Raw genomic sequence first — 10,984 nt, 5'->3', positions numbered from 1 at the left:
AATGCATTCATAATCATAATTTATACCTGACTCTTTACCTTTGTTGTTCTCCCATCCTTCAGTATTCTCCTGAATCCGATCAAGAAGGTCCCTTTTAAACTCTTCTTCACTGCGTGTAAATGATCCAGAACAAGTAGTATCCAGCAAGGTTTTATCTTGAAAAGAAAGTCTTGCATAGATATTATCAATGATGATATTACCAGGAAGCTCATGAATGGGGCATTTGAGCATTAAAGACTTCAATCTCTCCCATGCTTGGGCAATACTCTCTCCATCATGAGGCCAGAAATTATATATGCGGTTTCGGTCTTTGTGAATTTCACTTGGAGGATAGAATTTAGAATAAAATAGAGGCACAATATCCTTCCAATCAAGAGAATGCCCATCCTTCAGCAGTTTATACCAATGCGCCGCTTTACCAGACAACGACATAGAGAATAATTTCTTCCTAACTTCATCCATAGAAATACCTGCACACTTGAATAACCCGCATAATTCATGTAGAAACAGTAAATGATCTCCAGGATGAACAGTTCCATCCCATTCATAGCGGTTATCTATAACTCGTTCAATAATTTTCATGGGTATCTTGAAAGGAATATTTTAAGTAGGTGGATTTAAAATATCACAAGCATCATTAGAGTTATCGCATATGGGAGATAAAGTATTATCAGAGCAAATTTTCTCCCCTAAAGATGGGAAGCTAAAAAGATCACAAAAACTAGCTTCCCCAAGCTTAGACTCTTCCATAGCATTAGCAGTAATTGCGTTCATACTAATAACATTGCTACTATCATGCAAATAAGGTTCCATAGGTTTTTTAATTTTCGCATCACACAATTCATATCTTAACTTAGGAAATAAATTAAAAATCTCACAGTTGTTTTCCATTATGCCTTACTAGTGTAAAACAAGAAACAAAAAGATATAATTGCAGGATCTAAAGGAAATACCTTCGAGCACTCACACACCGGCAACAGTGCTAGGAAATAGCTTAGTAGTCGGAGGATGTGAATACCTTTTACCTTACCTCCCCGGCAACGGCGCCAGAAAATAGCTTGATGTCTACGCACGCTTCTATTCCTGTAGACAGTGTTGGGCCTCCAAGAGCAGAGGTTTGTAGAACAGTGATGTCTACGCGCGCTTTTATTCTTGTAGACAGTGTTGGGCCTCCAAGAGCAGAGCCTTGTAGAACAGCAGCAGTTTTCCCTTAAGTGGATCACCCAAGGTTTATCGAACTCAGGGAGGAAGAGGTCAAAGATATCCCTCTCAAGCAACCCTGCAATCACAAAGCAAGAAGTCTCTTGTGTCCCCAACACACCTAATAGGTGCACTAGTTCGGCGAAGAGATAGTGAAATACAGGTGGTTTAAATAAATATGAGCATACTTTCAGGGTTGCTTGAGAAAAGTGCTTTCCTGTCCAGGACTGGCGTGTGGTTGATGGTGGTAATATTGCAGGCAGTATAAATGCAGTAAAACAGTAAACAAGCAGCGATAGCAGTATTTAGGAACAAGGTCTAGGGATCATACTTTCACTAGTGGACACTCTCAACATTGATCACATAACAGAATAAATAAATAGATGCTAGACTCTACACCCTCTTGTTGGATGATGAACACCACTAACTGTGTAGGATTACACGAACCCTCAATGCCGGAGTTAACAAGCTCCACAATATTCAATGTTCATATTTAAATAACCTTAGAGTGCATAACAGATCAACATAACCAAACCAAGTACTAACATAGCATGCACACTGTCACCTTCACACTACGAAAGGAGGAATAGATCACATCAATACTATCATAGCAATAGTTAACTTCATAATCTACAAGAGATCACAATCATAGCCTACGCCAAGTACTACACGATGCACACACTGTCACCATTACACCGTGCAGGAGGAATAAACTACTTTAATAACATCACTAGAGTAGCACGCAGATAGTGATACAAAACATATTGCAATCATAAAGGGATATAAATAAGCACTTCACTATGCCATTCATAACAGTGAATAAGTATTCTGTGAAACATAGCCTAAGAGACCCACACGGTGCACACACTGTCACCTTTACACACGTGGGACAAGGAGTCTCCGGAGATCACATAAGTAAAATCCACTTGACTAGCATAATGACATCTAGATTACAAGCATCATCATATGAATCTCAATCATGTAAGACACTGTGACGCCCCGGAACCGGTACCCTGAGGATCCCAGCGAACCCGCCGAAATCCGCACGATATCGATTCCGACACGCCCTCCGACACGACGTGCGCGACAAAGCACACGTGATGCCAGAGGAATTACCACGAGTAGTAACATTACAACAGGTTTACAATAGAGCCCACAAGATACATATATTACAACAACGACTCCAATGAGTCAAGATACAAATATACAATACAAAGATCCAAATCATACAGAAGATCGAATACGTCCGAGTACGGACAAGATACAAACTGGACTAAGAGTCCTGAAGATAACCAGTGGCGTCCATAACCCTGCCCAGGCCAAGCCGGAAGGGTAACCTTGCTAACGTCGTCTTCATCGAACATATCTTCATACCTGCCCGGTTATATCCCGTAGAAGCAGCAATAAGTACGGGTTCGTACTTAACAAGACTTCAAGACGTATAAGCATTCGTCAACCAGTCATCCGTTGTACTTGAGGCACGCAGGGGACTTAGAGGACGCAAGAGGAACATCATAGGCAATATGGTGGAGTTAAGCGGCAGCGCAAGCACTAAAAATCTATAGACACTCTACAACTTTCGTCTAATCAGAGAAGGTGAGAGAGCGTACAACTAACAGTTCTATACTCTGCAAACATAACACAGCCGATACTTTCCCCCTTCGCAAAGAAGTACTTACAAAGGCACCCACACGGTTGTCAAGTTTTAACCATTTATTATTGAAGTTGTGCTAACTTACTACCCAAGTTATTATGATTGAAACAACAGGTGTAAGTTGTCTATGATCGAGTCATACAGCTCCAAGTCGTCCATAACCGCGGACGCGGCTTATCGATAAGATTGTAACCCTGCAGGGGTGCCCAAATGTGCCCACACGCGCGATCAACCCACTTACGATAGGTGGATATCACGACACGCACTCTCCTTCACTACAACAATGTCCAGGAAGCCACCTAACTAAGTTAACCCGTTTCGGAGCCCGATCGAAACTCCGACGCGGACCTAGCTATTGCGAGAACGGCTAAGAGGATCAGAGCCCACTAGAGGATGACCTCTTAACAATGCGGACCGCACCTACGAGCGTGCAAGAGACAACGGGGTTACAAGGCACTCACGGCTTCCCCAAAAGTAACAACATATCATCTGACCACAAAGAAACATGCTTGCACGCCCGGGAGAAACAAAACAAACATCCAAACTAGTTGTGGCCACTGGACAAAGTTGTAGATTCCGGCAGTGGTCGAGGGGAGACCCGGTAAGCATACCCACGTGTGGTTAGAGCGCTCAGTCTCGGAACAGATAACAAGAACTCGGGGTCCTAAGATATTTAGGAAACACAAGTGAGCCGTCACAAAACAAGCAGCTGACCCACCGATGTCTCCGCTAAACAATTATCAACAACTAGAGTAACCATGATTATTCCCAACATATAACCCGATAAGATAACAAGAACAGTAACATGATATAGACAGCACTAGCATGCACTACGACTCGCAAGGCAGACCCGATAACCAAACAATAGCCGTAGGAGGTGGTGGTGGCAATATGGGCTGCTTGAGGTAACAAGTGGAAGGGACACGTGACAAGAACGCAACTTAAGGATAGCATAAGGGAGAAGGCAAAATAAAATAGGTAAGCGACTCCTGCAGGGACAGGAGTATAGGGGAAATGCTTGCCTGTTAAAGCTCGCCGAGGAACATCCGGAGAACTTGTCGTATCTCACCACACCACTTCGCGATCCTATCCGGGAAGAAGCAAATGCTGAAACACACACAACGTATGCAAGTCTTACTACTACGGATAAAGAATCGGCATGATCAAGATGATATGCATGACATGGCAAACATGATGCGGCGATGCAACTTATCCATACTAATCGGAGTCGGAACCCCGGACAAACAAATTAGGTTGGAGTTGCATTTTCTACCGGCAAAGTTAAGTGTTGTATAGCATGGCATAACATGGCAAGGGTGAGCTACTTCAATATTAAACGGAGCGGGGAAAACCTAGTTGGAATTCCGAAATACTCCGCATATATGTGAGGTGGAAATGCACAACTATCAACGAGCGACATGATGCGAGATGAAAACAGATGTATGGATGGCATAATCATGTTTCAGCACATTTTTCTGATCAATTTTCATATATAAAACATTTTAATCAAAGCTATGATTTAGAAGATATAAAATAGACTAGATTTGCAAAATAAAATAAAAACTTCCAGGTTGAAGTCTAGATTGACACCGGATATTCAGAGAACAACACATGATATGAGAAGGATTTAGAGAACAAAAATTTTTAATGCACGGCTCCAGCGATTTAACCCAGAATCTGCATCTGCAGGTTGGAAGAGCAAGACCAGCCCACTGGAGTACTGGACTGTAGCTTCGGATATGAAAAGATGAAATCAGATGAATTTTGATGTGTATATCTGGGAGCTGTTGTCTTATCTGACGAAACTGAAACAAAATAGGGGCACACCGTGGAAAAGACTGACTGACACGACGACGAGGCAAACACGCACATGCTGAGAAGCTAGTAGCTGGATCAATGGATGCCGTGTTTAGCTAGCTAAAACAAGTAGGCTAGCAGGTGGATGGATGGAGATGCATACGGGTGAAGCTAAGCAGCCAGGCAGCTAGCTGGAAATTGGAGTCTGCACTTGTGGATGGATCAAAGCATGTACTGACTGGAAACAAAAACAACTCTGAACACTTGCGTGCGAGCGGAACGACAACAAAGCCAGCAGGGCCTGAACATGTACAAAGTGCGACCAATTTTGGAACCATCTCTGCTGGGGCATACGAGCCGGACCTGGAGGTGCACAAAGACACGGACGAGATAACGGGGAAGATGGTTCTGGCGACGAAGACCAACAGAGGCAGCTGTTGCATGCGCAGGTGTAGGAGACAAACAGAGTGTTAACTGAACCCCACATACTTTGAGCACTTGGCGACAATGTTCAGACACGGCGACGGCGTTCCATGCACAACTTGAGATGTGGAAGACGGGAATGGAATGAGGAGCTCACCGAGATGGTTCTGGTGGAGTCGGCCATGCGCAGCGCAGCCGGAGACGAGGGCACGAACGGCGATGAAACTCCTGGAAGAAGAAAAGTAGAGGCGGCGTCCGCAGTTGACGAAGATGAGGTAGTCGAAGGCGAGGCTCCCGGCTTGCGCCCCTGGCCGGAATCAAACGAGGAGAGGTTGGGGAATGCGTCCCCAACGCTAGCCCGGTGCGGTGAGGTCCATGGCGACGACAAGGACATCAACTCCAGCGGCATAACTCAGTTTCCGAATCTCTGAATTTTTAGCTGAAACTGTCTCTGTTCTTTTTGGTGGAAGAGGGGAAAGATTAGTGGCGGCGCGAGGATGGGGAGATGGAGGAGGCTAGGGTTTGCTGCAACGCTGGTGATGATTGGGGAATTATAGAGGGGAAAGTGGAGTGGTTGGCTTGATGGTGGAGTATGACGTCGAGGAGAGGCACGCTGTGTCTCGTGCTCTGTATGTGCACCAAGAAAACAAGTGGAAGATGAGGACCTGGGATCGTGGGCTGCCTCTAGGCTCAAACCAAGATGCCATAAATAGAGAATGGGCTGGTAGGATGAGATGGAACATGAAAGGAATGCTGCAGCCATTTTTCGAACAACGGGGAAATTCTCCATTTGCCGAAAAAAGCAAAAGGAGAGGAGAAGAAGCAGGAACAAAAGAGCAGAGGGATTTTTGCCAAAAATTAATTTGAAAACTTCAATTTTAGTTTAAATAATTTTACAATATTTTAAAATATTTCTTTTGAGGTTTTGTTCAATGAAAAGACCAAGGGAGGTTTATTAATAAAAACCATACAAGAGCGAAACAAAATATGTTAGGGTTTATAAAATAGTTTTTATTTTATTTTGTGAAACCATGGATGATGCATGATGCATGATGATGCACAAAAGAAAAACACCAACAAATCTAATAGGGGTGCTACCCGGGGCCGTTACAATCGACACCACTAACAAGGAACCTCGCCCCGAGGTTCCACCTCAAGGTACGGGGGAGAGAGGCGAACTATCGGATCTTCAGGCGACGTGTCGATCTCCTCGATACCACTAACAAGAATTCTTGCCCCATGAAGGAAGGTCGACACCACTAACAAGAAGTCATTGTTCCCTCTGTTGTTGATGCGCTTGCGTCGGGACCTCCGCAGATCGGAACTAATAGGTGAGGGCAAAGATCGTCCAACCCACGTCGGAACCTAATACTCAGAAAACTCAGATAAGGGAGAAGACTCAAAACTCGCATAGGTAAGAGGAGAAAGAATAGAGGTAAGGAGAAAAACAGAGCTACTCAGATCTATCCAACGAATTTTAGAAAATAGTTTTGACACTAGACACAACGTCCGTTGGCAAGGTTATCCTACAGGCTGGACTAGTGGGGTACCGTTAACCTGAGGCTCTGATACCAACTTGTGAATCCCCGGAACCGGTACCCTGAGGATCCCAGCGAACCCGCCGAAATCCGCACGATATCGATTCCGACACGCCCTCCGACACGACGTGCGCGACAAAGCACACGTGATGCCAGAGGAATTACCACGAGTAGTAACATTACAACAGGTTTACAATAGAGCCCACAAGATACATATATTACAACAACGACTCCAATGAGTCAAGATACAAATATACAATACAAAGATCCAAATCATACAGAAGATCGAATACGTCCGAGTACGGACAAGATACAAACTGGACTAAGAGTCCTGAAGATAACCAGTGGCGTCCATAACCCTGTCCAGGCCAAGCCGGAAGGGTAACCTTGCTAACGTCGTCTTCATCGAACATATCTTCATACCTGCCCGGTTATATCCCGTAGAAGCAGCAATAAGTACGGGTTCGTACTTAACAAGACTTCAAGACGTATAAGCATTCGTCAACCAGTCATCCGTTGTACTTGAGGCACGCAGGGGACTTAGAGGACGCAAGAGGAACGTCATAGGCAATATGGTGGAGTTAAGCGGCAGCGCAAGCACTAAAAATCTATAGAGACACTCTGCAACTTTCGTCTAATCAGAGAAGGTGAGAGAGCGTACAACTAACAGTTCTATACTCTGCAAACATAACACAGCCGATACTTTCCCCCTTCGCAAAGAAGTACTTACAAAGGCACCCACACGGTTGTCAAGTTTTAACCATTTATTATTGAAGTTGTGCTAACTTACTACCCAAGTTATTATGATTGAAACAACAGGTGTAAGTTGTCTATGATCGAGTCATACAGCTCCAAGTCGTTCATAACCGCGGACGCGGCTTATCGATAAGATTGTAACCCTGCAGGGGTGCCCAAATGTGCCCACACGCGCGATCAACCCACTTACGATAGGTGGATATCACGACACGCACTCTCCTTCACTACAACAATGTCCAGGAAGCCACCTAACTAAGTTAACCCGTTTCGGAGCCCGATCGAAACTCCGACGCGGACCTAGCTATTGCGAGAACGGCTAAGAGGATCAGAGCCCACTAGAGGATGACCTCTTAACAATGCGGACCGCACCTACGAGCGTGCAAGAGACAACGGGGTTACAAGGCACTCACGGCTTCCCCAAAAGTAACAACATATCATCTGACCACAAAGAAACATGCTTGCACGCCCGGGAGAAACAAAACAAACATCCAAACTAGTTGTGGCCACTGGACAAAGTTGTAGATTCCGGCAGTGGTCGAGGGGAGACCCGGTAAGCATACCCACGTGTGGTTAGAGCGCTCAGTCTCGGAACAGATAACAAGAACTCGGGGTCCTAAGATATTTAGGAAACACAAGTGAGCCGTCACAAAACAAGCAGCTGACCCACCGATGTCTCCGCTAAACAATTATCAACAACTAGAGTAACCATGATTATTCCCAACATATAACCCGATAAGATAACAAGAACAGTAACATGATATAGACAGCACTAGCATGCACTACGACTCGCAAGGCAGACCCGATAACCAAACAATAGCCGTAGGAGGTGGTGGTGGCAATATGGGCTGCTTGAGGTAACAAGTGGAAGGGACACGTGACAAGAACGCAACTTAAGGATAGCATAAGGGAGAAGGCAAAATAAAATAGGTAAGCGACTCCTGCAGGGACAGGAGTATAGGGGAAATGCTTGCCTGTTAAAGCTCGCCGAGGAACATCCGGAGAACTTGTCGTATCTCACCACACCACTTCGCGATCCTATCCGGGAAGAAGCAAATGCTGAAACACACACAACGTATGCAAGTCTTACTACTACGGATAAAGAATCGGCATGATCAAGATGATATGCATGACATGGCAAACATGATGCGGCGATGCAACTTATCCATACTAATCGGAGTCGGAACCCCGGACAAACAAATTAGGTTGGAGTTGCATTTTCTACCGGCAAAGTTAAGTGTTGTATAGCATGGCATAACATGGCAAGGGTGAGCTACTTCAATATTAAACGGAGCGGGGAAAACCTAGTTGGAATTCCGAAATACTCCGCATATATGTGAGGTGGAAATGCACAACTATCAACGCGCGACATGATGCGAGATGAAAACAGATGTATGGATGTCATAATCATGTTCAGCACATTTTTCTGATCAATTTTCATATATAAAACATTTTAATCAAAGCTATGATTTAGAAGATATAAAATAGACTAGATTTGCAAAATAAAATAAAAGCTTCCAGGTTGAAGTCTAGATTGACACCGGATATTCAGAGAACGACACATGATATGAGAAGGATTTAGAGAACAAAAAAGTTTAATGCACGGCTCCAGCGATTTAACCCAGAATCTGCATCTGCAGGTTGGAAGAGCAAGACCAGCCCACTGGAGTACTGGACTGTAGCTTCGGATATGAAAAGATGAAATCAGATGAATTTTGATGTGTATATCTGGGAGCTGTTGTCTTATGTGACGAAACTGAAACAAAATAGGGGCACACCGTGGAAAAGACTGACTGACACGACGACGAGGCAAACACGCACATGCTGAGAAGCTAGTAGCTGGATCAATGGATGCCGTGTTTAGCTAGCTAAAACAAGTAGGCTAGCAGGTGGATGGATGGAGATGCATACGGGTGAAGCTAAGCAGCCAGGCAGCTAGCTGGAAATTGGAGTCTGCACTTGTGGATGGATCAAAGCATGTACTGACTGGAAACAAAAACAACTCTGAACACTTGCGTGCGAGCGGAACGACAACAAAGCCAGCAGGGCCTGAACATGTACAGGTGCGACCAATTTTGGAACCATCTCTGCTGGGGCATACGAGCCGGACCTGGAGGTGCACAAAGACACGGACGAGATAACGGGGAAGATGGTTCTGGCGACGAAGACCAACAGAGGCAGCTGTTGCATGCGCAGGTGCAGGAGACAAACAGAGTGTTAACTGAACCCCACATACTTTGAGCACTTGGCGACAATGTTCAGACACGGCGACAGCGTTCCATGCACAACTTGAGATGTGGAAGACGGGAATGGAATGAGGAGCTCACCGAGATGGTTCTGGTGGAGTCGGCCATGCGCAGCGCAGCCGGAGACGAGGGCACGAACGGCGATGAAACTCCTGGAAGAAGAAAAGTAGAGGCGGCGTCCGCGGTTGACGAAGATGAGGTAGTCGAAGGCGAGGCTCCCGGCTTGCGCCCCTGGCCGGAATCAAACGAGGAGAGGTTGGGGAATGCGTCCCCAACGCTAGCCCGGTGCGGTGAGGTCCATGGCGACGACAAGGACATCAACTCCAGCGGCATAACTCAGTTTCCGAATCTCTGAATTTTTAGCTGAAACTGTCTCTGTTCTTTTTGGTGGAAGAGGGGAAAGATTAGTGGCGGCGCGAGGATGGGGAGATGGAGGAGGCTAGGGTTTGCTGCAACGCTGGTGATGATTGGGGAATTATAGAGGGGAAAGTGGAGTGGTTGGCTTGATGGTGGAGTATGACGTCGAGGAGAGGCACGCTGTGTCTCGTGCTCTGTATGTGCACCAAGAAAACAAGTGGAAGATGAGGACCTGGGATCGTGGGCTGCCTCTAGGCTCAAACCAAGATGCCATAAATAGAGAATGGGCTGGTAGGATGAGATGGAACATGAAAGGAATGCTGCAGCCATTTTTCGAACAACGGGGAAATTCTCCATTTGCCGAAAAAAGCAAAAGGAGAGGAGAAGAAGCAGGAACAAAAGAGCAGAGGGATTTTTGCCAAAAATTAATTTGAAAACTTCAATTTTAGTTTAAATAATTTTACAATATTTTAAAATATTTCTTTTGAGGTTTTGTTCAATGAAAAGACCAAGGGAGGTTTATTAATAAAAACCATACAAGAGCGAAACAAAATATGTTAGGGTTTATAAAATAGTTTTTATTTTATTTTGTGAAACCATGGATGATGCATGATGCATGATGATGCACAAAAGAAAAACACCAACAAATCTAATAGGGGTGCTACCCGGGGCCGTTACAGACACCTCATGAGATTATTGTATTGAAGTACATAGGAGAGAGATGAACCACATAGCTACCGCTACAGCCCCGTGCCTCGATGGAGAACTACTCCGTCCTCATGGGAGACAGCAGCGTTGATGAAGATGGCGGTGGTGTCGATGGAGAAGCCTTCCGGGGGCACTTCCCCGTCCCGGCAGCGTGCCGGAACAGAGACTCCTGTCCCCCAGATCTTGGCTTCGCGATGGCGGCGGCTTGATGTCTACGGGTGCTTCTATTCTTGTAGACAGTGTTGGGCCTCCAAGAGCAGAGGTTTGTAGAACAGCAGCAAGTTTCCCTTAAGTGGATCACCCAAGGT

At 45.3% G+C, this 10,984-nt stretch overlaps 1 long non-coding RNA gene across 1 annotated transcript; it reads right to left on the bottom strand.

Moving 5' to 3' along the window:
* Positions 1-2,112: 2,112 nt before the first annotated feature.
* LOC139838432 (uncharacterized) lies at positions 2,113-10,603 on the bottom strand. The gene is made up of 5 exons (XR_011754974.1): positions 9,693-10,603; positions 8,340-8,424; positions 5,232-7,035; positions 3,877-3,961; positions 2,113-2,574 (listed from the first exon to the last, which is right to left on the bottom strand). It is a non-coding gene; the product is annotated as an uncharacterized lncRNA (long non-coding RNA).
* Between the last annotated feature and the right edge of the window lie 381 nt (positions 10,604-10,984).

This window comes from Lolium perenne, chromosome 3 (genome assembly GCF_019359855.2).
Source record: "Lolium perenne isolate Kyuss_39 chromosome 3, Kyuss_2.0, whole genome shotgun sequence".
Classification (NCBI taxonomy): domain Eukaryota; kingdom Viridiplantae; phylum Streptophyta; class Magnoliopsida; order Poales; family Poaceae; genus Lolium; species Lolium perenne.
The sequence above is the reverse complement of the archived record's forward strand: the minus strand, read 5'-3'. Positions and strand labels throughout refer to the sequence as shown.